At 40.1% G+C, this 24,291-nt stretch overlaps 1 protein-coding gene across 2 annotated transcripts in view; it reads left to right on the top strand.

The window, feature by feature from the left end:
- LRRC4C (leucine rich repeat containing 4C) overlaps positions 1–24,291 on the top strand; it is a 186,760-nt gene that overhangs the window by 12,173 nt on the left and 150,296 nt on the right. The window contains exon 1 of one of the 2 annotated variants that reach the window (XM_054585890.1): positions 17,398–17,521. The exons of the other annotated variant lie outside the window; for it this stretch is intronic. The gene's annotated coding sequence lies outside the window, so the exon portion shown is untranslated. Of the gene's footprint in view, positions 1–17,397; positions 17,522–24,291 lie in introns of those variants that run through there. 2 annotated transcript variants of the gene reach the window in all.

Consider the following 24,291-nt stretch of genomic DNA (forward strand, 5'->3'; position numbering starts at 1 on the left):
AATTTAGATTATTCTATCCAGCAAAGCTATCATAGAATCAAATGTCAAATAAAATGCTTCCCAGAAAAGGTAAAGCTAAAGGAGTTCATCATCACCAGACCATTATTATATGAAATATTAAAGGGACTTATTTAAGAAAAAGATAAAAACTATGAACATTAAAATGACAATAAATATATAAATAGCAACAATTGAATCTAAAAACAAAAAACATAGCAAACAATCAGACCAGAAAGAGAATCACAGATATGAAGAACATTGGGATGGTGGTCATTTGGGAGAGTGTCCTGGGGAATGGAGGAAAAGACGAAGGGATTAAGAAGTACAAATTGGTAGTTACAGAATAAGCAGAGGACCAAGGAATTTACATGCGTGACTCTTGGACATGAACAAAGGAGGGTGTATCACTGGAGGGAGTAGGGGGCGCTGAGTAGAGGGAGGCAAAGGGGGAAACATTGGGACAACTGTAATAGCATAATCAATAAAATTAAAAGTATATGTAACATGAAAGTTATGCATACACTGATTGATACACTGTAACATGCAATCGGGTTTTTACTTCAACAAAATGAGTTTGTTGAGCTATTACCATATCCTAGAAATCACAGCAAGCAATGTGTAACAGTGACAAATAGTGTAGAGTTCTGCCTGCCTGGGTATCGGCATCGGTGAGGAACCATTTTCAACTCACCACAATGGGTCGCTGGGGTTCCTGACTTGTTCTTTATCTATCTGTCAACTCCTAAGAAAACCAGGGATCTCTAAAGCATCCTTTGTTCAACAGGAAATATTTCAAAATGCCTCTAGCACAATGTCCTGTTGAAGCATTTTTGTACTTTAAATACATATTTCTCTTAATAAAATATCCTCACCTGTGTGAACATTGCTCCTCACGATGGGCTGGTGAGGAAAGCCCGGGGTTGCAGGGGAGGAAAGGAGGGCTGGGGAGATGTTTCGAGGGAACTGATGTTTCAAGGAGCTTAATGACTTGCTCATGCTAGTGGGGCTAGTGAGACCGCAGACGTTGCTTCTGCGTTACTTGGCCTCCGTATACAATGAATGAGTCACCTGTTTACCTTGAACCCCAGGCAGGGCCATCCATAGGAAGAATATGAGTCTCTGGCATAAAATTCTCAGCTTCCTTCCAAACCACCCTTTCCCTTCTCTAGTCAAATATATTTTCCTGCTTCTTCCGGGCAGCTGGACAACTATTGGCATCACATCTCTGCCCCTTCCTTCTCCCTTGTCTACAGACAAAAATAGCCTATCAGGCACTGGCAATAACTGGAATAAAATGCAGTATACCCACACAGAAGGATATTATTTGGCAACAAAAAGGAATGAAATGCTGGTATGTCCTTTGACATGGGTGGACGTTGAAAAGGTTATGCTCGGTAAAAGAAACCAGACATGAAAGATCACATACAGTATGATTTCGTTTATAGGAAATGTTGAATATGAATGAGATGGATATAGTTCCACATCAGTTTGAATACAGAATAGCAAATCTAGAGAAGTAGAGAGGAAATTAGCAGTGGCTTGAGACAGGGTGAGGAGAATGGGGAATGGCCAGGAATGGGTAGGGCATTTCTTTTTGAGGTGAGAGAATATTCTAAAAGGGTGTGACATGGTCGCACAGCTGAGCGTATGCTAAAACCACTCATTTATGCACTTAAATGAGTGAATTGCATGGCAGGTGGATTATATATCAATAAAACTGTTAAAAAATAATGCTGGGAATGGCAAAAATTATGTTTGCCTGTGACAGGTATTTTGCATATGTTAACTTTGCCTATATTAATTTTTCATATCTATTTAACCCTGAAAACAACCCCATGAGGCTGGCTCTACTTTTATTCTAATTTTTTATATGATCAAGCTGCGAAAGGAAAGTTAATATTCTTTTCCTTTCTCTCGTGAGGATATTGTGATTACATTGGGCCCACTCAGATAATCCAGGATAATCTCTCCATCACAAAATTTTGAATCATTCACACCTGCAAGGTCCCATTTGCCACATAAAGTAACAATCCCACAGGTGCTAGGGATTAGGCTGTGGACACCTTTGTGGAGGGAGCGCACTATTCAGCCTAACAAAGTCACCATGGTAGTAAATGGTAATGCTGCGTCTTTAATTCATGTTTCCCAAATAGAAGGTCAAAGTCTTTTCTACTTTATCACATCCATATCATATAACAGTCGCTGTGTATAAGTTTGTCTGGATTTTAACTCCTTAGAGAGCAGGAGACTTCACCTACTATAGCAAGTAAGTCTGTGTGTGTGTGTGTGTGTGTGTGTGTGTGTGTGTGTGTGTGTGTGTGGCGGGGGGGTTGCCTTTTCTAAGACGCCAGGTAGAATTAGGGAGAAAAGTTCAGTTTCACGTATCACTTGCATCATTCCCACCGGCAGTTGCCTCCTTGGCCCTCCCTCTTGGTGAATAAAGCAATAATGTAGATTTGCTTGCATCTCTTTTATTTGATAAATTCTGTTTCTAGCAGAAGAATACAGATTCCATCAATAGGCAAATCACTTAATAGTTTTCAAATGACAACTATAATTCTCTCTCAGCTGTTCTTACATGTGCAAAGAGAGGCAGAGAACAAAGGCAGTAGCATTAATGATTTAAACAATAAACCTCTACTGGCTCAATTATCTGATTATTTCAACAAGCGTCTGGATGGAATTTTAATTTTTTATTCTCTAACATTTTTTAGTTTACTTCACATTCATAGACATTGCCTTTTAATAAGTCAGTTATTTCTCTTGTGTCCCAAACTTAATTTAACAAACATTTAATGAGCAACTAATATATGCCACAAATTGTGCTCACTTCTATAGTAGCTAAAGGCAGAACACAAAAGAATTTCATTCTCATGGAGCTTTTAGTCCCAACATGAGAGGTGATACAATTATACCAATAACTGCACAACGTGACAGGATGGAAAGGTCAAGACTGAAGCACAAAGCATTATGGTAAAAATATTTAGAGGGAGAAATACTCTGTTGGGAAGACTTATGAGGGATTTCTGGTAGGGGAAGTATTCTGGAGGACAGGTAAGAATTTTCAAGGCAGAAGGAGGGCGGGAGAGTCCGTGCAGTGGAATTCACCATAAAGTAAGGAGGCAGGGAAACCTGAGACAATCTTGGGAGCCACAAGTCCTCTGGTTATTCTGGGGCTCAGGAAGCACACAAGATGGTCCCAAGAACTAAGGGACTGAAAAGGACTGTTTATGCCCAGCATATAAAAGTTTCTCAGTATTCATTCTAATGCTAGTTTTCAATATGTTTGCAGTAAAGGGATAATTAGACAATGTCTGAAGATGCTTCAGTCTTCAAAATGGGGGTGGAAGGGATATGGGGGGCGAGAGAAGGGGAGACTGCCATCTAGTGGGTAGAGGTCGGGGTGCTGCTAAACCTGCTACAATGCATGGAACATCCCCCCAAAACAAAGAAATATTCGAGCCAAGATGCCAACTGTGCCACAGGTAAGAGACCCTGCAATAACATTATAAGATTGTGATATTAGTCTCCTTATGTTACAGATGAGAAAATTGGGGTCTTTTGAGATTACAACTCTTTCCCAACATGCTAAATGACAGAGAAAGGTTAGGGCCACATTTTAGAGTGAGGAATGTGGGTATAGTCAGCAAGAGTCTCTGATAGTAAACATGTCAGTCTTTGGAGCTGTAGCTAAATGATTACGCATGTCAAGTGCCTGGTACCGTGTCTGACACATAGTAAGCACTCAATGGACGTTCCTTGCTGCCTTGAATGGCAGCTGGTGTTTCCATCTGTGCATGGGATCCACTGAAGGAGGGAGAGACCAGGGACTAAGAGATGATCTAGGACGAGGGCAGCGTGTTCAGAGGCTGAGCTGGGGTGAAAGCATGTGGAGCATAGAGAAAGGGACACACACACAAATGTGACCCACAGAGGAACTACAGAGCCTGACAAGTGGATGAACGTGTGGGTATGTTCAGGGGGAGTTTTGAAGATGACTCTGGTTTTGATCCTCAGAAACTAGTTTTTGCCTCCCTACCATGCAGTGAACATCTGCAATGTTAGGATTTATTGTGCTTCCTTAAAACAGGCAAACTGAGGCCCAGAAAGGTAAAGCAATTAGTTCAAGGTCACACCCCATTTTAAGATTTCTTTAGAAACTTAAAGAGAAGGTAAGTTTGACCTTTTTAAAGATACAATAAGTGTAGGACAAAAAGGACAAAATGACGTTTTCTTTGATATGCTTCCAAAAACACCTTTAACATTCATTTTGCTATATATTTGTATAGATGAAAGTGACTTTAACCTCTAGCCAGGCATGATAGCTGAATGAGATAGCCAGGAAAACTTTCCTAAAGAGTGAGGTTCTGTTATCTTTGTCACATTAGCTGCATTATTAAGGGATAGCCAAAAAAAAATAAAGAAAAATGACCTAGCTGGCCAGCTCACAACTTGTAGAAGAGAGGACCCAAAGTAACTGAAAGCTGGGTTTAATATATTTATTAATAATAGAAAACAACACTAATAATGAGTGCTCATTAGATGTCAGCATCTGTGCTACTTCACGTGCATTATTTCATTTCGCTTCTGATATCTGTGTGGGATAGATGTGACCAGTGAGAGGTAAGATCTTTGAGGCATTGAGCAGTTAAGTGATTTACTCAAGGTCACACAACTAGTAGGGAGTGGAGCCAATATTAAAACCTCAGGTACTGGACTCTGGTGTCCAGGTTTTAGTCACCATATGTATGGCTAAAAGTTAGTACATAAATTCTTCCTTTTCTTTTTGTACTTGACAAGATCTAAATAAGACAGGATGCATAGTCGTCATTTAACTAAGCCCTACCTAAGGGTGACTATAGAATAGTTGCGAAGGAACAGCATGCTTCCTTTTCAACCTTCAACTTTGACTTTTTCCCACTGCTATAGTTGGCTTCCAAATCTTATACCTTTTCAGCTCTTCTGTCAAAAATTTGAATTCAGTATCTTCTCTGTGAATTCTGAGTAGAGAACAGGGCCATAAACAAGAACAGCGATGTCCCTATACTCATGAACAACACATTCATGCAGAGGTAGACAACTCCACAAATTAAAAAAAAAAAAATAGACAACCAGATCATTGTTTTGCATAAAATTAAAAATGGTGATGTGATAAGCATTGGGCTACTTCAGCTGCTTGGAAAAGATGGCCTGTCTTAGAAGATCAGAAAGATCGGTGCCTGCAAAGGAGGAAATATACTAGGCCTAGGGAACAGCTGTTGCCACGACCCTGTTTTCAAACAGAAAGGTCTGATGGCTGGAGAAGCTAAGGTACAAGAGCAGATGATGTAAGGCAGGTGAAAGAATGGCTGCAAGGAGGCTGGTGCCAGGAACAGTAGAATTTCATAAGTCAATATAAGGAATTTTCATTTATTTCTGATACAATGAGATGCCTTTGGGTAGATCTCCTGTTTTTCCCAGGGACTGCTGTTCAACTGTTAGCTTTTGGTGCAGATACCAAAAAACAAAACAAACAAAAAAAAACAAACAAAGAAGTACATAATTTGGCCTTAGTTTTATCAGTTAATATTTCAGATGAATATGAGAGGCTAGAGAGCCCCGAGCTCTTTCAGTAGCTTCATTTGTATCTGAAAGGCACATTTTTGACACTTCAATCAATCAGTGGGTGCCATTAATCTGCATATTGTGTTACAAGAAGCTGTCTTTCCTCTTGATTTTCCTTCTCTTTTTGTTCTTCTCAGGAAATTAATTCATGTCATTTCCATTTGAAATCCTGTAGCATTTGACTGCGCAGGCACTCTGAGACCCCCTCTTGTGACTTGAAATTTAGTTTATGGCACCACTTGTCAGCAGCACCTGAAGGGATGAGAATCTGAATGGTCAGGCCCCTCAGGATCCTGAAGTTACACATGAAAAATGCCTTGACACAGGTGTGTAGGTCTGCATGTGGGGTGCTCCAAAACAGTCGACTTTGGTGAGTGATACTGGCAGTTTGGTTTGTAACATTTTTTTTCAATGTTGTATTTTGCTGTGAAAGGAACATTTGAGCAAAGCTGTGTGAGATGTCATCAATTTCACTTTAGAATTTTGCTCCCTACAAAGGCTGTCCTTGGAAACTTAGGGAGCATTTTCCGCAGTTACAGTCTGAGACAACTGATTTGTTTTATGAAAGGTTGAATAATGTCAATCACACCATTCTCTTGATCTGCATGAAAGCACTTCTCTAGGCGGACATATTCTGATAAAAGCATGAAATTTAAGAGTCCGAAGGGCCGCTCAAAGGCCATCCGTCTAGCAGGTCCCAGAGTTGATACCTCCTCTGTCATTAAAATGAAGAAATATGCAGTGGCTCAATAGAGTGTTTCCAACTTTTAATTGTGCCAGATATTTACACTTTAAAACATTACTAAATAAAAATAGGAAAGAAATTATAGATGTAAAATATAGGAAAGAATTCATCACAAATGGAAGATTTTTACTTTTTTTTTCCTATTAATTAATAGGACAAAGCCACTACATCGTCCTTACTCATCTCATTTTGCTACAGTACACCAATATAAATTTAATTGGGGACAATGTGTGGGTACTGCTTATCTAATCTAAGCCTGACTTAAAGACCTAACCATAACTTGCAGTCTATGCTTGAGTGACTCCAATGACAGTTTTACAAGGCAGTTCCCTGTTTGGAGAGCTTAATTTTCAGGAAGTATTTTGTTACTTTGATTGGAAGTTATGTATAGACTGCAAATGGAATGTCACACATGGACAGACACACACATAATGAGTGTATGAACAAACAACAAGCATGCAAATTGATACAACTGTGTAGATTCTAACACTTGGCATTTCTTGCTCTGATCTCCTCTCTCCAACCCCAAAGCTGCTTTGTTTGTTTGGAGCTTCATAACCTCCCATAGTTTCCTAATTGCTCTCTTGTGTCTAGTTGTTCCTCTTCTCCTACACTCCATCTGCAAATTGCCCCTTGTAATGTCTTTTGAAAATCCCATACTTATCATGTTACATCTTAGCTTAATATCACTTTAATGATGCCCCATTGCCTTTTGGACAAACTCTTCAAAAAAAGTCTAAGTCTGGTTTTATATGCAGGCTCATTTCTGGGCATTTCGTCTCTTTCTCTGTACACATTCTCCCTAAGTTCCAGCCCTAAAGTATTTGCAGTTCTCCTAATGTAGAAACAATGACTATTTTTCAAATTCATACTCGGGTCTATGCAATGCCGAGTGTGCTCCGTCCTGGGATCAAGCATATCCCCTTTCTGAATATATACCAACCCTTTGTGAAAATGTAAGCATCCCTGAAAAATAATGAGAAGTTGCTAAGACTTTACCCATATATGGTATACAGAACGCACTTAAATTGGTACTCAATAAAAATTTGTTAAATAAATTAATGGTTGGATTAGATTGACCTAAACTGTTAATGACCACCTACATACATTTTTTTTCCTTAGTATCTTTCTTTCTGGAGAAGGAAAATACCTAACATTGAGGCCTTGGGTTTATATAAAGAAGTATGAAAAAGGAAGGCACCAAGAAAGGGGATGGGCCTCTTCAAGGATAAGCTTTGTTCCAATCTAATTTTGCCACCTCCTAACCCTAGAAGTTAAGAAACAGAATTGAGAATAGAAAGAGTGAGGAAATTCAGTGGCCATTTTATGCAGTTGCTAAAATCAGTAAGAACAATGATAAAAAACTGAGGAATCATTAATAAGAATTAAAGAAATCAAATTTCAGTGTGGCACGATTCTTGTTTGTATCCTTTGATTACTTTCTTACAACTTTATTGTGGTATAGTTGACACATAACATTGTGTAAGTTTAACCTCAAACTTACAGTGTGATAATATGATATACATATATATTGTAAAATGATTTTGACAGTATGGTTAGTTATCACCTCCATCACCTCATATACTTACCTCTGTGTGTGTGTGTGTGTGTAGTGAGAACATTTAAAATCTACTCTCTTAGCAACTTTCAGGTATACTAGTCTTGTTAACCATCGTCACCACATTGTACATTGGATCCCTGGAACTTATTGATCTTATAGCTGGGAGTTTGTACCCTCTGGCCAAAATCTCCCAATTTCTTGTATCCCTCAGGCCCTGGCAACCACCATTCTGCTCTCCATTTCTGAGTTTAGCTTTTTTAGTTTTCACATAAAAGTCAAGATCATACAGCGTTTATCTTTCTCTGATTTATTTCACTTAGCTTAATGCCTTGCTGTCCACTGTTTTCCATAGTTGCTGTATATTCCCACCAGCAATGTTACCGAACAAATGGACTTGTTATGGGCGGGGGGTGCCCAGATGCTATTACTGAAACGACCTCCCCCTTCTCTGGGGTCCCTCGGTTGCAGGTCCTTTGCCTGCCGTCCTTGGAATTATGACCCTGAATGGCAGAGTTCGGTGAAAAGGAAAAGAGCTATTTATTCAAAAGTTATACAGGCCTGATTAATGGCTAAATGTTGCTCTTACATCTCCAAATCCCTTTAAAACACCCACCAACACACACAGTCCTGCCTTCTCCCCTTTGCCCAGTCAGGCCAGTCAGGCCCGTCAGGGGTACCGCCCTTCAGAAGAGAAAGAACAGAAGACGGGGGCTCGGCGAGGCAGGCCTCTGGCGGTTCTCAGCACCATCCTCTGTGTTCGATCTCCAGCTCTTAATCCAAAACCATGCGGCACCTTCTCCTGGCCCACTAGCAAAAGTCCTTTCTCCCCTCTTTCTTTCTGCATGGTCTCTACATTGTTCCCCAGAGTCTGTGTCCCTTTGTCTCTCCTGCAGGCCCCTGTCTCTCCTCTCCCCTCTCCCAGTTACATTCTGTATAAAGTTTTTGAAACCTTCCTGATTAGCTTTGGCGATATGCAAAAATAACCCTCTTTGCATATGAAGAATGAAGTTATCCTGTTATTGACATACAAAATGACTCTCAATGGCCCTGCTCCAGGTCTCCCATCCCCCATAGTGGCCTGCCTTGGAATGGGGAGAATATATTTTTCTTGGACACCCCAATTTCTGGACCCCATTACAAATACCCTCTGGGGGGCCCTGGGTGTGCCCCGTTACAGCAATGCAATAGATTTCCCTTTTTCCCACATCCTTGGCTACATTTATCTCTTGTCTTTTTTATAATAGCCATTCTCAGAGTTGGGAGATGATACTTCATTGAGATTTTGATGTTCATTTCCCTGTTGATTAGTGGTGTTGAACATCTTTTCATTGCTCTTATTGGCCATTTGTATGTCTTTGATAAAATATCTACTCAGGTTATCTGCAATGTTGCATGATTGTTACCCTACCGAAAATGTGAACTTCCATAAAAATCCTTAAAATTTTAATAAAATCCTTTTCAGGGTGACAATCAACTGAAGGTTGTAGTAAAATATCAAACACTCAATTACATAAGAGGCACCATTGTTCACACTATTCAGTAGGATCTCACCTCCAAGATGTACTTTATAATCTTCATCTGCTACAAGGATATTTATGTATAATTCATTCCCCTATAAAACCCACACAGTTGTTGATGGGTTAAAAAGATCTTTCTAGTAAAGCAAAGCATTTGCAAGCTCCTCTTGTTTTGGAAGTTGATTCCCAATAGTATTTCTTTGTGTATGCTTCTTTTCGGTATTTAAAGAATGATTTCATTCAAGCAATAAAAGTATTTTCATATTCTTTGTAAATACAATAGGCTTTTTTGAAATCTGAAGCATCTCCTCCTAGACAGTCATTTACTTCCCTTCAAAATGCTGTTCATGTTAGAAGCCTGGACATTTAAAAATGCAGATATCTAACATTATTTGAATCATGTGCCACTAAATCAGCTGGAGGCCTGAAATCACAGATGTGCTAATGCATCTTCAATGTGAAGAGAACTGAATTTTGAAATCTATGCACTTCATTTCCTGAAAACACAATGGTAATATGGTGGGGAAAACAAGGTTATCATTTCTTGGACCTGCACTGCACGGCTAATGCTGAAATACAGTGACATTCTTTAGGAATTGTTTAGTACCAACTGCTGATTTAGCTAGATAAAATGCAGCTGTCTCCCCAAATTACACAACTGGATTCACACCATCTACTAATTCCTGGTGGAATTTTAAAGATACCTTTACGGGCAATTTTCTCCTCAGTGCAAGGAATCCTAATTTAGACAGTACAAACACATACCATGTAGTTTATCTGCACAAACACCATCTCCCATAAAAACATTTGATAAAGGAGACTATGGTCTAAAAGTGCATGAGTCATCCTTTAAAAAGGATTTCTAAAATGTAATAGGGTCTAAATTGATTCAAAGTTACGTGCTAAATTGTCATAGAATTGTTTCCGTCATCATTCTTCTTATTACTTTAAGTCACTCCTAAAATTTGTCTTGTTGCCTATTGGGTCTCTTAAAGGAAGAATCCTCCCTCAAAATGCTCCCCTTCACTGATGCTGTTTCTTACCAGATGTCATTTGGGATTGATATGTTCCTAGAAAGAACATTTTAAGATAACTTTCAAAATCTAGGTGCTCTTATCTCTATATCACATCCAATAGTCTGAACACCTCTACCACAGCTGAGTATGCAATTTAACTAAGTCTGAACTCTGCTGTTCTTTGGGCCACAGATTATATACCCTTAGAATACACTTTGTTTTCCATCCTCTGGCAAATTGGGCAAGACTGTATCCGTCAACTGTACACTAACATTCACAGAGTTCTTAACACATTTGTGTTTCCTGTTTGTGAAGTCCTCCGGGATTGGCCCACACAGAGGCAGCTTCTGCCTCCTCCACTTCCCCAACACTTCACACTTACATCCAGTGAAATTCTGAGCACAGTGTATCACCATTGCCTGTAATTGTCATACATACTATTTACTCACTTTCCTTCCTTAACCAAGAAGACAGTTCATTCACTTATAAATCAAAATTTATAAGGAAGCCAAAGGGCCAGGCATTATGCTAAATAACATAGGCACCAATAAGCCTAACACAACCAGTTCTGTGGCAAAATTGACTGGTAATGTATTTTTCCCCACTCATCTGTAAGTTTAGTTTGTTTTTCTCACTTATTTGTAAAAGTTGTTTCTAAGAAGTATGTATGTATGTATTGAGAATATGAATTTTTGGTTCTATCCATTGTCACTAATTTCCCCAATGTTGTGGGGTTTGTTATTGTGCATAAGAAACATATGTTTTGATTTATACTTCTTCCTTTAAATTTTCTCACAGCGTTTCATTGAACCTGACTAGTCCTAGAGAAGGGATGGCACGGGTAAAAAGACAGACTAGTGACTACGTGTCCACAGAGGAACCTGAGAGGGGTCTCAGGAAAGGAACACAGCAGAGATAATTGGGCAGGTATGTGAGCCATTGAATTAGTATCAACACATGTGATCAGGAAGATGGGGGTAGCAGAGGAGTTAGTGATAACTTCCATAATACCTGGCACATAATGGGAGGTTAATATCCATCTGTTGAAATAAATAAGTGATTACATGAATGATCCCTTATGTTGAGATTTTTTCTTCTGTAAACCCCAGTAATCATTAAGGAAAGTTGTCATTTGTAAGAGATAGAGGTTGTGGTTAATTGCCGCAGACCACCCTAGTTCTCCACTCTTTTTTGTCATGATAACTTTACAGCACCCTCCCATTGTGGGTGGAAGGAGCTGCCTCATTCCTTGAAAACCAGCTCAACCAAATGATTTGCTTAAACCAATAGGAAGTCTGCAGATAAGATTTACACAGAAGCTTGAAAAAGTGATCATGCCTTTGCGCTTGCTCTCTTGGATTTCTCCTATTGCCAGGAAATGTGCTTGGGACAAGCTGATGAAGAGAGAGTCACACAGACAGACCCAAATTGCCCCAGTGTCCTTGCTCAGACCATTTGAGATCAGCTAACAGAGGGGGCCAGCCAAGATCAAAAGAACCACTTAACCAATCTACTGACTGTAGATCCATGAGAAATAATAAATAATTGCTGTTTTCAGCTGTCAAGTCTTAGGATAGTTTATTATATAGCAATAGCTAAGTGATACATGTATAATTCTCTGATTAAATTATTTTATTTCGTGGCACTTTCATTAGTTCTTCTATTTAGTAATTGTAGTAAGTATCTCATTTTTCTAATATTTTGTGTGTCACAATGAAAAAATACTCAGTAAGGAACAAAAGATGTGTGTTCTTCCAGTCCCTAATGCTATAATAGACATTTATATATCCAGCTGTGTGCACAATATTAGAAATACAAAAAAAATGCTCATGAAATCAGTCATGGTTTAGGGAGAAATAGAGAAATGAGCAAATTATTACCATCTGTCACTGACCAAACATCAATGCATGACTGTAATGGGGTGGGATCTGGGGTGGGGGGTAGGCACTGTAGAGGAGATATTAAAAAAGAAACCAAAAAAACCAGAAATTTGGAAATCTACTTGACTGTAGTATCTTTTTCTATATGTCTATATTTCAAGGAATATAGGATAGATTTCTATTAGGATATCTTGTAGCCCTGAAATACAACATGCTTGGAGTATTGTTTAGCATAACACATGTTGCGAGTTCCCACTAAATATGGCATTTTATCATTAGTTTTCCAGAGGAGTTGTTCTAAGGAAGTTAATTCACATGTCATTCATTATGTGTGACAACAGAGGGAAGCTTGATAGGATTATCCCACAGGATATTCTGGTCCCTGATTAACAGCATTGAAAGTGAAGAAAATTCCGTAACATAAAGACTCAAATCTTAAGTCTGTATAGAGCTTGAATAGAGGAGCCTACAGTCTGTTATATAAAATTAGTGAACACAATAGACACATCCATTATTTTCTCTATTTTTAAGTGAAGCTACTGAATTCATTCTTTTTGCTATTTTGTATTTGTGATTATAAGATGCTGTCCTCTGCTGTTTGCAAAAGATTATACCAGGTAGAGTCACCAGCACACAGTGAAATAAAATGATAATTCTGTTTCAGCACCCAAATGCCTACAAATCAGTATAGGAGAACTAACAATTCTCTATGTCCATAGAACAAACCTGTCCTGTTAGCACAGTGCCCCTCTTCTCCAGAATATCTCATTGTAATGACATTTGTCCTGTCCTTGCTTTATGGTAATTAGATGGGCTAATTGGAAATGTGACAATGTAATCAATTCATTACTCATTAGGCAATTATTTCTTCTAAAAGAACTTTTATTAAAATTTTTACTTGAACACATACCTTGTTATTGTAGACAGGACCTGACAACTTCAACTGAATAAATACATGCATGTTGTTATTTAACAAGTTAATTTGCATGTATATTTGTATGACAGTTATCTTATTTACTGTAAATCTCTTTGAGTAAGATCATTTAGTGACAAATGTGACAATTCCATTCCCCCACAGGGGTACAGATTCACCCCTGGGATTCAGGTTGATAAGGACAGCTTGCGTTCTTATGATGGTCTTAGGTGTATGGCCCCTGTTCCCCAAGCCTAGAAATTAGAGGAAAAGTGGAGGAATTGGAATGGAGAGATCTGGATTCAAAATTTGGCTGTCATCTACCAAGCCTGTGGCTCTAGCTTTACTTTCCCCATCTTCAAAATGTCTCAGGGGGCTGTTTTGAATTTTAAATAAGGTGATGTACATGATAATTCAGCGAAAGACCAACCCATATAATCACTAGTTGAGTATGAACGAAAAATGAAAGCAAAATGACTAATTCAAGGTCCTACAGTGTAGTTTGAATAGGCAGCCGAGGTGAGAAGAGAAACTGGAGCTGCTGAACGGGAAGGCAAACAGGAAAGGGGAGCCTTTTCTTTTGCCTTTTAGCTAAATAGCACTGATCCTTACCTGCTGCTTTGTTTGATAGATTAACTCATTCTGAAAGACTTTAACGACTGTAAAGGTAGATAGCTAATAATCAACCGTGAAAAACAAATCATTGGCCCTTCTCGTGCTGTCAAAGTCCCTAGAAAGAAAAATTTCATTTCAAATGGCTTCTAGCTTACTTCCGAATTAGAGGGTAGACTCCTTGGTGTCTTTCTAGAGCTGCTGGTGAGTACATTTTTTAATGGTTTATTAGTTGATAAACTGTAATTGACATACAAGGGTAAGAGCTTCAATAGACAAATTAAAGTTTTAGTCCACTGCCCATTAGTCTTTTAAACCAATCAATACAGCATTCATTTAAAAATAGAAATGGCATTACCTCTCAACAAATTCACTTTTTGATGCAGTTCATAACTGCATCAAAGCTCTCCAAATAGATGAATAAATTATAATAAATCAAAATCCATGTGTAAAGAAAAGCCTTCTTCTTGTGGGTACTGATATCTGAAATACATATTAGAATATGTACATAATACCCAAAAAATGTGTAGGTGTAATACTTTTTATTTTTAGCTGTAAATGAGGAAATGTGTATGTCCTATAAAGAGAACAGGAAAGGGGGAAAAAAAGAACATTTCATGTGAACTTGGATATGCCTCGGATGTCCCCTTAGTAAATTTTCTTCCTTTTTGTCGAATGCTAATTCTCATTATGAATTGTCATATAAAGACCCAAATGTTAAGTATGTATTGTGCTTGAAAAGAGTAACCTACAGCCTCTTTAAAACCGTTTTTAAACTAACTACATATTCTGATCTCTGAAAAATAAAGAAAATCGTCACAGAGATTATTGTGCAGCTTGAAACAGAGAAATATTTCTTTGCTTTCTCCCCCAGCATATATAATCTTTTATTGTATGAATTACCACTCCTTATTTTATTCTTTTCATATTTCAAGGTTACATAGCTGAATGACATACAATAAGTAATCTTACCTAACAGAAAGGGCCTTAGGACAATTATGTAGTGAAGAAAGAAACCAGCATAAATACGATATTAATAAGATGACCCAGTGAAATTGAAATGTGCCACCAGCCTCACCTCCCGCCCCTTCCTAACATGACTTGTTGGAAAAACCCACAGCCAGGAGCCAGGGATGTTGCAATTGAGTTGTCAAACTGTCCTGGATGTCTTGTACAAACTGAACAGGCCAATTACTGCAACAGTTGCATAGGCTGAAGGTTCCTCTCTTGCCTATCAATGCTTCCTCCTGGGGAGATTATCCTGCTGGACAACAGGGTCCCTCCGTAGCAGGTGCAACGCCTAGATTCCTTCGGATCAGCCTATCCTGTGTAATAATAGTACTGTGTTACCTTTACCTTGTGACTAACCTGCTTAACTAGGCAGGGGAAAGGCTCTTGCCCTGCAATCAGAAAGCTGAGCAGCTTTGTGTGTTTGGTGAGATTTTTGAATTCTAGTGATTATTTGATTTCACTGTCTTCCCCATTATAGCTGCAGCTCCTGGCTTTCAGGATGAAAACCGGCAGGCTTTTAGCGGGGATTCGGGGGGGGGGGGGGGGGAGGGGCGGAAGATAACTTTTTCACACAGACCCTGACTTTCTTTACCTATTACTTACCTCGGAGCGTGGGGGTTGCTTTGAAACGCAGCTGTTCTGACTCTGCCCTCCAGGTGGCAGCGGTGCCCCACTGCAGAGGCTCCAATCCCTTCGTCCCCGACTTCAAGTGTTAATGCAATTGACCAATCAGTGCTAAGATGATGGGAGGTAATTGGGTAATTGTATTTTACTGATCACAAGAAGAGAGAGGGGAAGGAAAGAGGGGCAGAGGAGGGAAGGGGACTGCGGTCCGAGAGAAGATTTTGGGAGCCAAGACCCTAAACGTCGGGACGTGGCATTGGCTGAGGGAAAGCTTAGACTCCGGAGCTGCTGCCGGCACTGGGAGCGCATTTGTTTATTTGGGGGAAAGGAGGGGAGAGAGGCGCGAGAGGGAGGGAAGAGAGTTCAAGCCGAAGTGGATGGACGGACACCGGGGTTTCTGCCGCGCCGGGAGCCGCGAGTCGGGGCGCTGGGAAAACGTCGGCTCCGAGCAGCTGCGCTCCCGAGAACCGTCTCTTCGCTGAGGACGGGCCGACGTCGGGAAGGTCTGCGCCAAGAGGAACCAACTTGTGGCTCCAAAATGTACCCGACGCAGCTGGAAATGAGATCAAAGCTGCAGTTTCATTCGAGAAGGATAACAGCAGCCTGCGATTAGGGATTTATTTTTTCGTCCCATTTTCCTTTTTCGTTCCACGTTATTTTCTAATTTGCCTAACACCCCGTTGGTCCCCGCACTTCGCCTTCCCCATTTGAAATAAAAGCCCAGTTTGAAGTTTTTTTCGCCGCGGCTCCCCCGGACCCGCTGCCCGCTGATGGAAGAAAAGGGGACCCGGGGGCTGGCAGGGGCCACCGGCGCGGGAACGCGTCACGCGTCTCCCCCGTGATCCCGGGCCTGCTCCCGGACTTCTGCAACACCTGGAGGAACTGGACCGGGTGCCGGGGTGGGGGCGGGGACAGAGGAAGCGAAAGCCACCCCAAGCCTTCAAGAAATAAAAAAAGTAGAGGGGGGAGAAATGGGCTTCTTTTTGACAGCTGACGGAGCCTTGAAATTTTTCTCCACTACCTCCGCCCCCGCCCCCGCCCCCCGCACTCCATTTAACGTGAGATTATGAAATTGCAGAGGCGGTGGAGGGAAGGAGACAGGATATAACAGGGAGTTTGGAGAGAGAGGGGAAGGTGCTTGGCCGGGTGGCTGAAATCAAAAATCCAATTGCGCACTGGGTTGTGATGAGAAATCTAATCAGATCTTTGAAGAAGGGGCTGGCCAGAAGGGTGGCAAGTGGGGAGAGTTGATCCCCAAATTCTTCCAAAGAGGGGTTGGCTAGGGAGAGGAATTGACAATGTAAAAGGACACTTTTTTTTTTTTTTTTTTTTTTTTTTTAAATTTTGGTGGCGGTGGCGGTGGCGGTTGGGTGCCTTGCAAAAATGAAGGATGCGGGACGCAGCTCTCTTTTTGAACAGAACGCAGTGGATTGTGCAAGAGAGCAGGAAGAAGGAAGCTTTTTCTTGTGAGACCTGGATCTTAACGCAAACGTGTATATGTGCACACTGGGAGTATTGAAAAATGAAATAGACCAGTGTCAAGCCCGCGGGAGTTGGTGGGCTCTGACATAAATAAATAATAATAAAACAGCTGACCCCCCCCCTCCCCAAAAGGATGATTGGAAATGGAGAACCGAGGAGCCACAAAGAAAAAGTATGTTCTTTCTTTTTCTATAAAGGAGAAAGTAAGCCAAGGAGATATTTTTGGAATGAAAAGTTTGGGGCTTTTTTAGGAAAGTAAAGACCCGATATGGTGGTGTTTTCGAGGAAATTAATAATACATCTGCAAAGAAATTTTGGAAAAGAAAAGTTGACCGCGGCAGAATGAGGCATTGATTGGGGGAGAGAAACCAGCAGAGCACAGTTGGATTTGTGCCTGTGTTGACTAAAATTGATGGATAATTGCAGTTGGATTTTTCATCAACCTCCTTTTTTCCTTTTTTTTTTTTTTCTTTTTGGTGTCAAGATCATGCGTTTTCGCTTGTTCTTAACCACCTGGATTTCCATCTGGACGTTGCTGTAATCAGTCTGAAATACAGTGAGTGATCTATATTTTCTTATTTATTGGTAGAGAGAAAGGTTAATTAATTTAGCATTCCTAGTCCCATTACCCCCCTCACCTTCCTGAGTATGGTTGTTAAAGACATCATTCTTGGGGACTAGAGAAATAAGAGAGAAGGTGGCCCACGCAATTGCTCTGTCAGCCTGTGCTCAGGATAAGCTGGTTTGCTTTAATGATGCAGGTCGTCTGCATCCTGGGCAAACGCCTTTGCAAATGTTCATCAGGGAAGAAAAAAAACATCTCAAGAAAGCCACTGCAGTGTGGGGTGCCTGTATGTGTGACTGACGCTCTCGAATGCACTTAAGTTGCATGTCAGCCCCAGAGTTGGATGCGCACATGTTTAGCCATTGGAAATCGAAAAGGCCTAATTTAAATTTCATTATCCAACCTGACATTGCAGATCAACGGAATGTATTAACCTAAAGGTATGATAATAAACCCAGCAGATGAAGGATGGCTTCTGGCTCCTGGTGGACTGAGGGAGGGAGTGTGGGTGTAGGGGAGGAAGCAGTAGAGAGAGGTGATTACACTTTCTCCAGTCTGCCTTGCATACACATGCTCAGCTGTGGTCTCCAGATTACCTAGATTGTTGCCTGTGTGAAGAGTGAGAGAAGGAGGACCCACTTCTCTTCAACCCCACCTCCTTCTAAATAACCACTTCTTTGGATAACAGAGAGGCTCTACCTAAATTGTAGATGGCTTGGGCAGTTGGCTTGGGTTTGTCAGAAATCTTCCCAATATTGCTGGGGAAGGGCACTTGAGAGAAAAGCAGGAACTGAGTATCCTGTGGGGTAACTTAGGTAAAGGAGATAAAGAAAAGGTCTGTGTGTTCAACACTCGTGCTTCTCATGTGACAATTTTGTCTTGGGGGAAAGAGGCCAATTAAGACAAATAAGAGTTTGAAAGTGCTTCGAGAGCCTGAGGGCCTATGGGATCAACGCCTCTTTTCCTCTCCTTCCTGCTGGGGTCAGGGAGCTGGCTTCTTTCTTCTTTCTCTCTTTCTTCCAACAGAACTCTTTCTCTTCATCTTCTTTATTCCTCTCCGGGGCCTTCCATTCGAATCATAGACTCACATAACTTTATAGCTAGAAGACTTCCCAGAGATCTCATGCCAATAAAAAAGGAAACTCGGGCCGAGAGGGGCTGTAATTCTTTGGTTAAGGGTGAGTCAGGTGACTCACACAGGTCTCAGGACATCAGACAAAAGTCATCTGGGAATCCAAACTGGATAGGAATCAGCCATACTTGGTGTGGCTACTTCTGTCCCCACAGGTGCCATTTTTATCCAGAAGAGTCGAGGAGAGTACCTATCCCGAGAGCTTGAAATAAACTGCCACGCTGGGTCTCCAGGCTAGCCCCACTCCAGCATTCATATCCATTTTGAGTCTTTTTTTTTTTTAATGACAGAAAACCTTACCTTTAATATTATTTAAAAAAAAAAAAAACACAAGAAAAAAAGATCCACAACTCTGGCATATCCTGAAGGAGATGAAAGGCAGCCCCCTCTTGGGTCACTTCTTGGTGCAGGGCACATTTAATCCAGTGAATGGTGTTCCCTGGAGAGTCATTAGAGAATCATGGAGTTTAGAGTTATATTGGAGAGTGATAATAGAAACCAGAAACACCCTGCTAAAAGCATCTGAGCCTGTTCTTTCATTCACATCATCTATTCTTATCCTTTTCATTACTCCTTAACTAAACTAGCCTACAGCTGAGCACTTCTCTAATTTATTTTTCTGGACACATGTTTCCTGTTGGGACACGGATCGGGCAGTACGTTTACCAACCCCTGAAAATAGTCATGCAGGTTCCCCCCTCCCCACCTACACACAGGATCTCTGTCGGCTTCTGCACATCTTATTCCTGCTTGCAGTTTTTTTGTTTGTTTTGACCTCAGTTAAGTTACCACTGTGGGCATGGATGGACTCAAGTTAAGCTCCTGCTCAGTAGCAACTCAGCACAACTGACAAAAGAGAAAAAAAGGAAAAAGATGTACTTTGACATTTTTTTACTGCATATATAGTTTAGCTCTGGGCTTCACGTGGGAAGCCTCGCCTCGCAGTCAGCCTGCCTCTGCCAATCAGCAGAGGTGGTTTTGCTCTTCTTTATTTGGACATTAAAATGTCTTTTCCAATTAAACCTCAAAGTGCATTCCTCTCCTTCACTTTGTCACCCTCTCTGTCCACTCCATATTTACTTACACTTGCAAATTTTTCTGAATGAAATGAGGGAAGGGGTTGGGGGAGGAGAGAATGAGAGAAGGAGGGGCTGAATGTCTTTGAAACTGTGGGCTGAAATGATTCCTCCCACCCACCTCCACTTAGGCATGTTCCTCAGATCTGGAGATGATGGAGCATCCAAGGATATCATCATATTTCACCTGGTGAATCACTCATTTCCCCGTCTACAGTTTGGGACACATTGCCCAGTTTAGGAATTAGCTCCTTCGGTTTGGCAGTCAGAGTTGGCTCCGCGTGGAGGCAACTTGTTCATGGACCGATGAAAGAATGATGGCCATGGGAGACCTGGAAACTTGCCTCATGAGCTTATTTCAAGGGCCAAAGTTGGTGCCCATTGAATAACATTTGTAAGTCAGTAGTTGTATACTGGGATTCTGCTGATGACCATAGGCCCAGAGGCAGCTAGGTTTTGCAAGTTTTGAAGTTTCCTTCTAAATATCTTTTCCTCCCATTCATCTGAGAGCTGCATCCTTTGGGTCACACCTTTAATATCCTTGGCCCTCTGTTCTCTCATCTGTGGGCTGGGAAAAATAACAAATTAGAATTCTACTAATGTGAATTGTTGGTGAACTAAATGTAATGTTATGCAAAGTCCCAGGCATAGCAGGCCCTCTAAAGAGAGCTGTTTGTTATGATTGTTCCGGGATTAATTTGGATTAACTTCTTGGGTATAAATACAAGCTGGCCAAACACTTTACCAGTTCTAGTGGCTACAACAGACGTTACAGAAGTTGCCAGGTTCTTCTTTTCAGATCTTAGCGGGACAGACTGGCTGCAATGTGTCATTTTAGATTGAAATGCCGCTTCAGGCTGGAAACTGAAAATCGAAATTTTCTCCTTAAAGTGCAGAAAAATAAATCTCAGCAAAGAGAATACTTAAATGAAATTTTTGGAGGAAAAATAATATTCTTATTGTGTTCATATTATTTTGGCCTAAGAGTTGCATAGGACAGATCTTATATATTAAGTGGATAATTTTAGCTACCTATTAGATTGTCTGGACCTGGAATGCACAAAAGAAACACAGGCTTCCAGGCAATAATACAATTTAAGTTAGATGGCATAAAATTCGATTACTGATACTAAGACCCTACTTTCATAATTTGGATTCGCAGTCTTTCTAGTTGTAATGAATCCTGTGTTAAACATCTGCACTTTGTGATATGATAAAGACCTGGTAGTTATTGGAATCAAGACTTCATGTAGATGTAAGTGCCACATTGTTTGCATGTACAGATCTTCCAACACCAGCTCGATGATGGTTTTCTGAGGCAGCAAGTAGTGGTCTTTGCTCAAGATTTCATTCTCTACAACTGCAGCTCTCTGTGATTGGTCCATTTCCTCAATATGCTTCCAGAGACGTGTCCCTACTTTGAGGGAAAAAGAATCCTATTATTGTAATTGTTTTTATTCTTGATGCCGTATCTGTAGGCAATAACTGGATAGTCAGACTGAGAATTGCCCACTGGATATTTATATTACTTTTTTGAGTTTTGGAGACGTGTCCTGAAATTAACCATCTTCACTGACCTTAAGGAGATAACATCTATGGAAGAAGTTCTTACAGCGTGATAAGTTTTACTTTTTTGTGTGTTTCCTACATGTGACTGAGAAATCCGGTAAACTTGGACTCTGGCATCTTAAGTGAGTTTGAGTACTCAGCTCTCTACTGGGTCACGTGTGTTGCACGCACCATTTAACCTCTCTGAGCCTCTATGCTTATCTGTCAGATAGAGGTTATAAACAACCACATGGATGGAGTCAGATAGCGTATATCAGGCAGAGCAGGCATTCAATAAATGTGCATTTCAATGAGGCATCTCTGATTTTAGGTTAGATAATCCATAGTTGGCAAAAAATAAATACGATCTTGTTTGAGGGAAACTTCTCTAAAATCATCTAAAATCATGTTGGTATAGAGTGACAAAGGAAAAATACATAGACAGGAGTAAGGTTGGAATAATGCAAATGGATGCAACCATTTTTGTCATTTTTTGTAAGATCCTACACTTTTAAAACATATTTGGACATGCTTTATTGAATGGTGTTTCCTCAGGAAAGACTGAAATATATTTCGTGAGTTGTGGAAAATATACTCTGTGTCCATATAAAGTTTAATTAGATTATCAAATATTTTACCATACAGGCATAAAAACAATAATTTGTAAACGATACCTTGGAAAACTCTACAAGGGGGTCAGGATCTGTTGCATCCTCCTTCAAAATTATTTTTCTGGAGAAATGTCAATTCGCCTGTTGAAACTTGGTTGGGCAGATCTTGTGGCTATGACAGTGTGCCTGTAGCACTGTCTTAGGGCAAGGATTTTACTTGTTCTCTGCCATGTCCTCAGCCCCTCAGAGAAATGTCTGAGTAATAGTGTGTGTATGGTAAGTATTCTTTGACTGACTAATTGAACTTACTTTAAGAGGCATTTCCTCCAAAGACTCAAATACATGTACATACCTATGCCACTTATAGAAGCTTAATAAGAAGTACTAGTAAGTGTATTGACATTGTGTGTGTGTGTGTGCGTACAAATATGGCATCATGCGCAGATAGTAAGCACCATTGAATGGTCTCCTTATGTTGGGAAAGCTGAGATCTGAGAGTCAGGTGATGAAGTGTATTTATTTTTTTATTCTTTTTTTAAATTAATTAATTTATTTTTTCAAATACATTTGTCTCTGCCTACCCCCCACCACTTTCCCTTGCCCCCTCCCTCCCTCCCTCAACTCTTCCCCTTTGGTTTTGTCCATGAGTCCTTGCTATATGTTCCTTGACTTTTCCCTTCCCTTCCTTGTCCCCTGGCCCCCCTCCCTACTTCCCTCTTGTCTCTGTTGGTTTCTTTTCCTTTCAGTGTTGCTGGTCTTATTTTCCTTGCTTCTTTGTATTTTTTTTATTCTTGATACTTCCAGTAATAGACTGTAATAAGACAAATGACCTCACCTCTCTTGGATTAGTCTTACATTCTTCTCTGTTAAATAAAAGTAAGAAAAAAGATTTCTTCAAGCACTAAGAGTTTAAGATTCTGCATTCACAATGAACTGTCTAGGAATTTAAGATTCCTGGGAATTAAAAATATACAATTATGGGTCTCAGGATACTAGTTTTTAAAATGAGGAAGGGAACAGCATAGTTCTGAGAGCAAGCCCGAATTGGTGTTATAATGGCTGGTATATCTAGTAATTGGTGAAAGAAATCTCTAGAGGGTTTGTAGAGGAAATACAATGAGATTTGGAATAAACAAACATTGGATTTCAACTTTGTGCTTACCACCTGTTAGCTGGGGATCCTCGGTGGGCAACTAACCTTTCTATGCCTTAATTTCCTCAGCTATCAAACTGGACATTATTTTCCTTGAAGTTTGGGAGTATTAACATGCCTAAGTGTTTGACGCATGATCAGTACACAGTTAATGCTAGCTCCCCTTTAGTTGAAATCTTTGGTTACTTTCCACAGAAATGAGAATATTTAACTGAAAATCTGTGAATGTTTTATGCTTTATAGTTACTGAGTCTGTAAATGAAATTCTTTTGCTGATTCTGCTATCGAAGTTGGTAATATTATTTTTGATAATGTTTTCTAATGTCCATCAGATTATAATGAAGCTTTAAAAAGATGAAAAACTTATATAAGATTCATAAACTTTAATTTCAACTTTGGCATAAGCCAATGGCAGCTTCCTGTGCCTAGGCAAGCTTTCAACACTTATGGAGTTTATGGGTATAATTTTGTAACAGTGATAGTACTGGTACAGTGATAGTAACTACCATTTAGGGAACACTTGATATGCACCAAGCAGTATGTTAAAAATATAACATATAGTTTTTCTTTTTAATTCGCACTTAGGGAACTAAAACACAAAGAGGCTAAGTAAGTTGTCTAAGATTATGCTGCAACTAAGTGGTGGAACTGGAAGTAGAAACTACGTTCTTTTGGACTTTAGAAATGAGATCAAAATCAGTACTTTTGTACAGAAGTTTCAACAACTTCAAACTTGTTGGCTTGGTAACACATAAACATGGTAGCTCACTGTCATCTAATCTGGTACTCAATGTGAATATTTTCATTGAAATTAATAAGTCTGCAGTCTCCCTTCCCCCTCTTTCCTGAAATGAACATTGTCACCAGATGCTTAGGTCACATATACCTTGAGTATTTTTGCCAGTCTTCAGCAATGTCCAAATGTGGAAGGAACAATTTCTGAGAAAGATGGGAGAAGTTGTCCTAACTCAAGTCAATGTAACTATTGGACTGAAAGGCTTTGCAAAATGCTATGAGATCATCTGGGAACTCATAATTATGAGAGAAATATGGTTATTGCTATAAGTTTGGAGTTTAGTTCCATTATCTCACAAACCCAACGGGTTTGATCTCAGTCCTGGTCATGCTTGATCTCTCAGTAGAGAGATAGCATTGCTGCTGCTCATCTTTTTTGAAAGTCTTCCAGGTCCTCGAGGGGCTGCTTGCTCTCGCTTCCTGTATTCATTTTACTTCATCCTTCC

The sequence above is a fragment of the Pteronotus mesoamericanus genome, unplaced genomic scaffold (genome assembly GCF_021234165.1).
Source record: "Pteronotus mesoamericanus isolate MK-2021 breed Mesoamerican mustached bat unplaced genomic scaffold, CSHL_Meso_final contig_90, whole genome shotgun sequence".
NCBI classification, from domain to species: domain Eukaryota; kingdom Metazoa; phylum Chordata; class Mammalia; order Chiroptera; family Mormoopidae; genus Pteronotus; species Pteronotus mesoamericanus.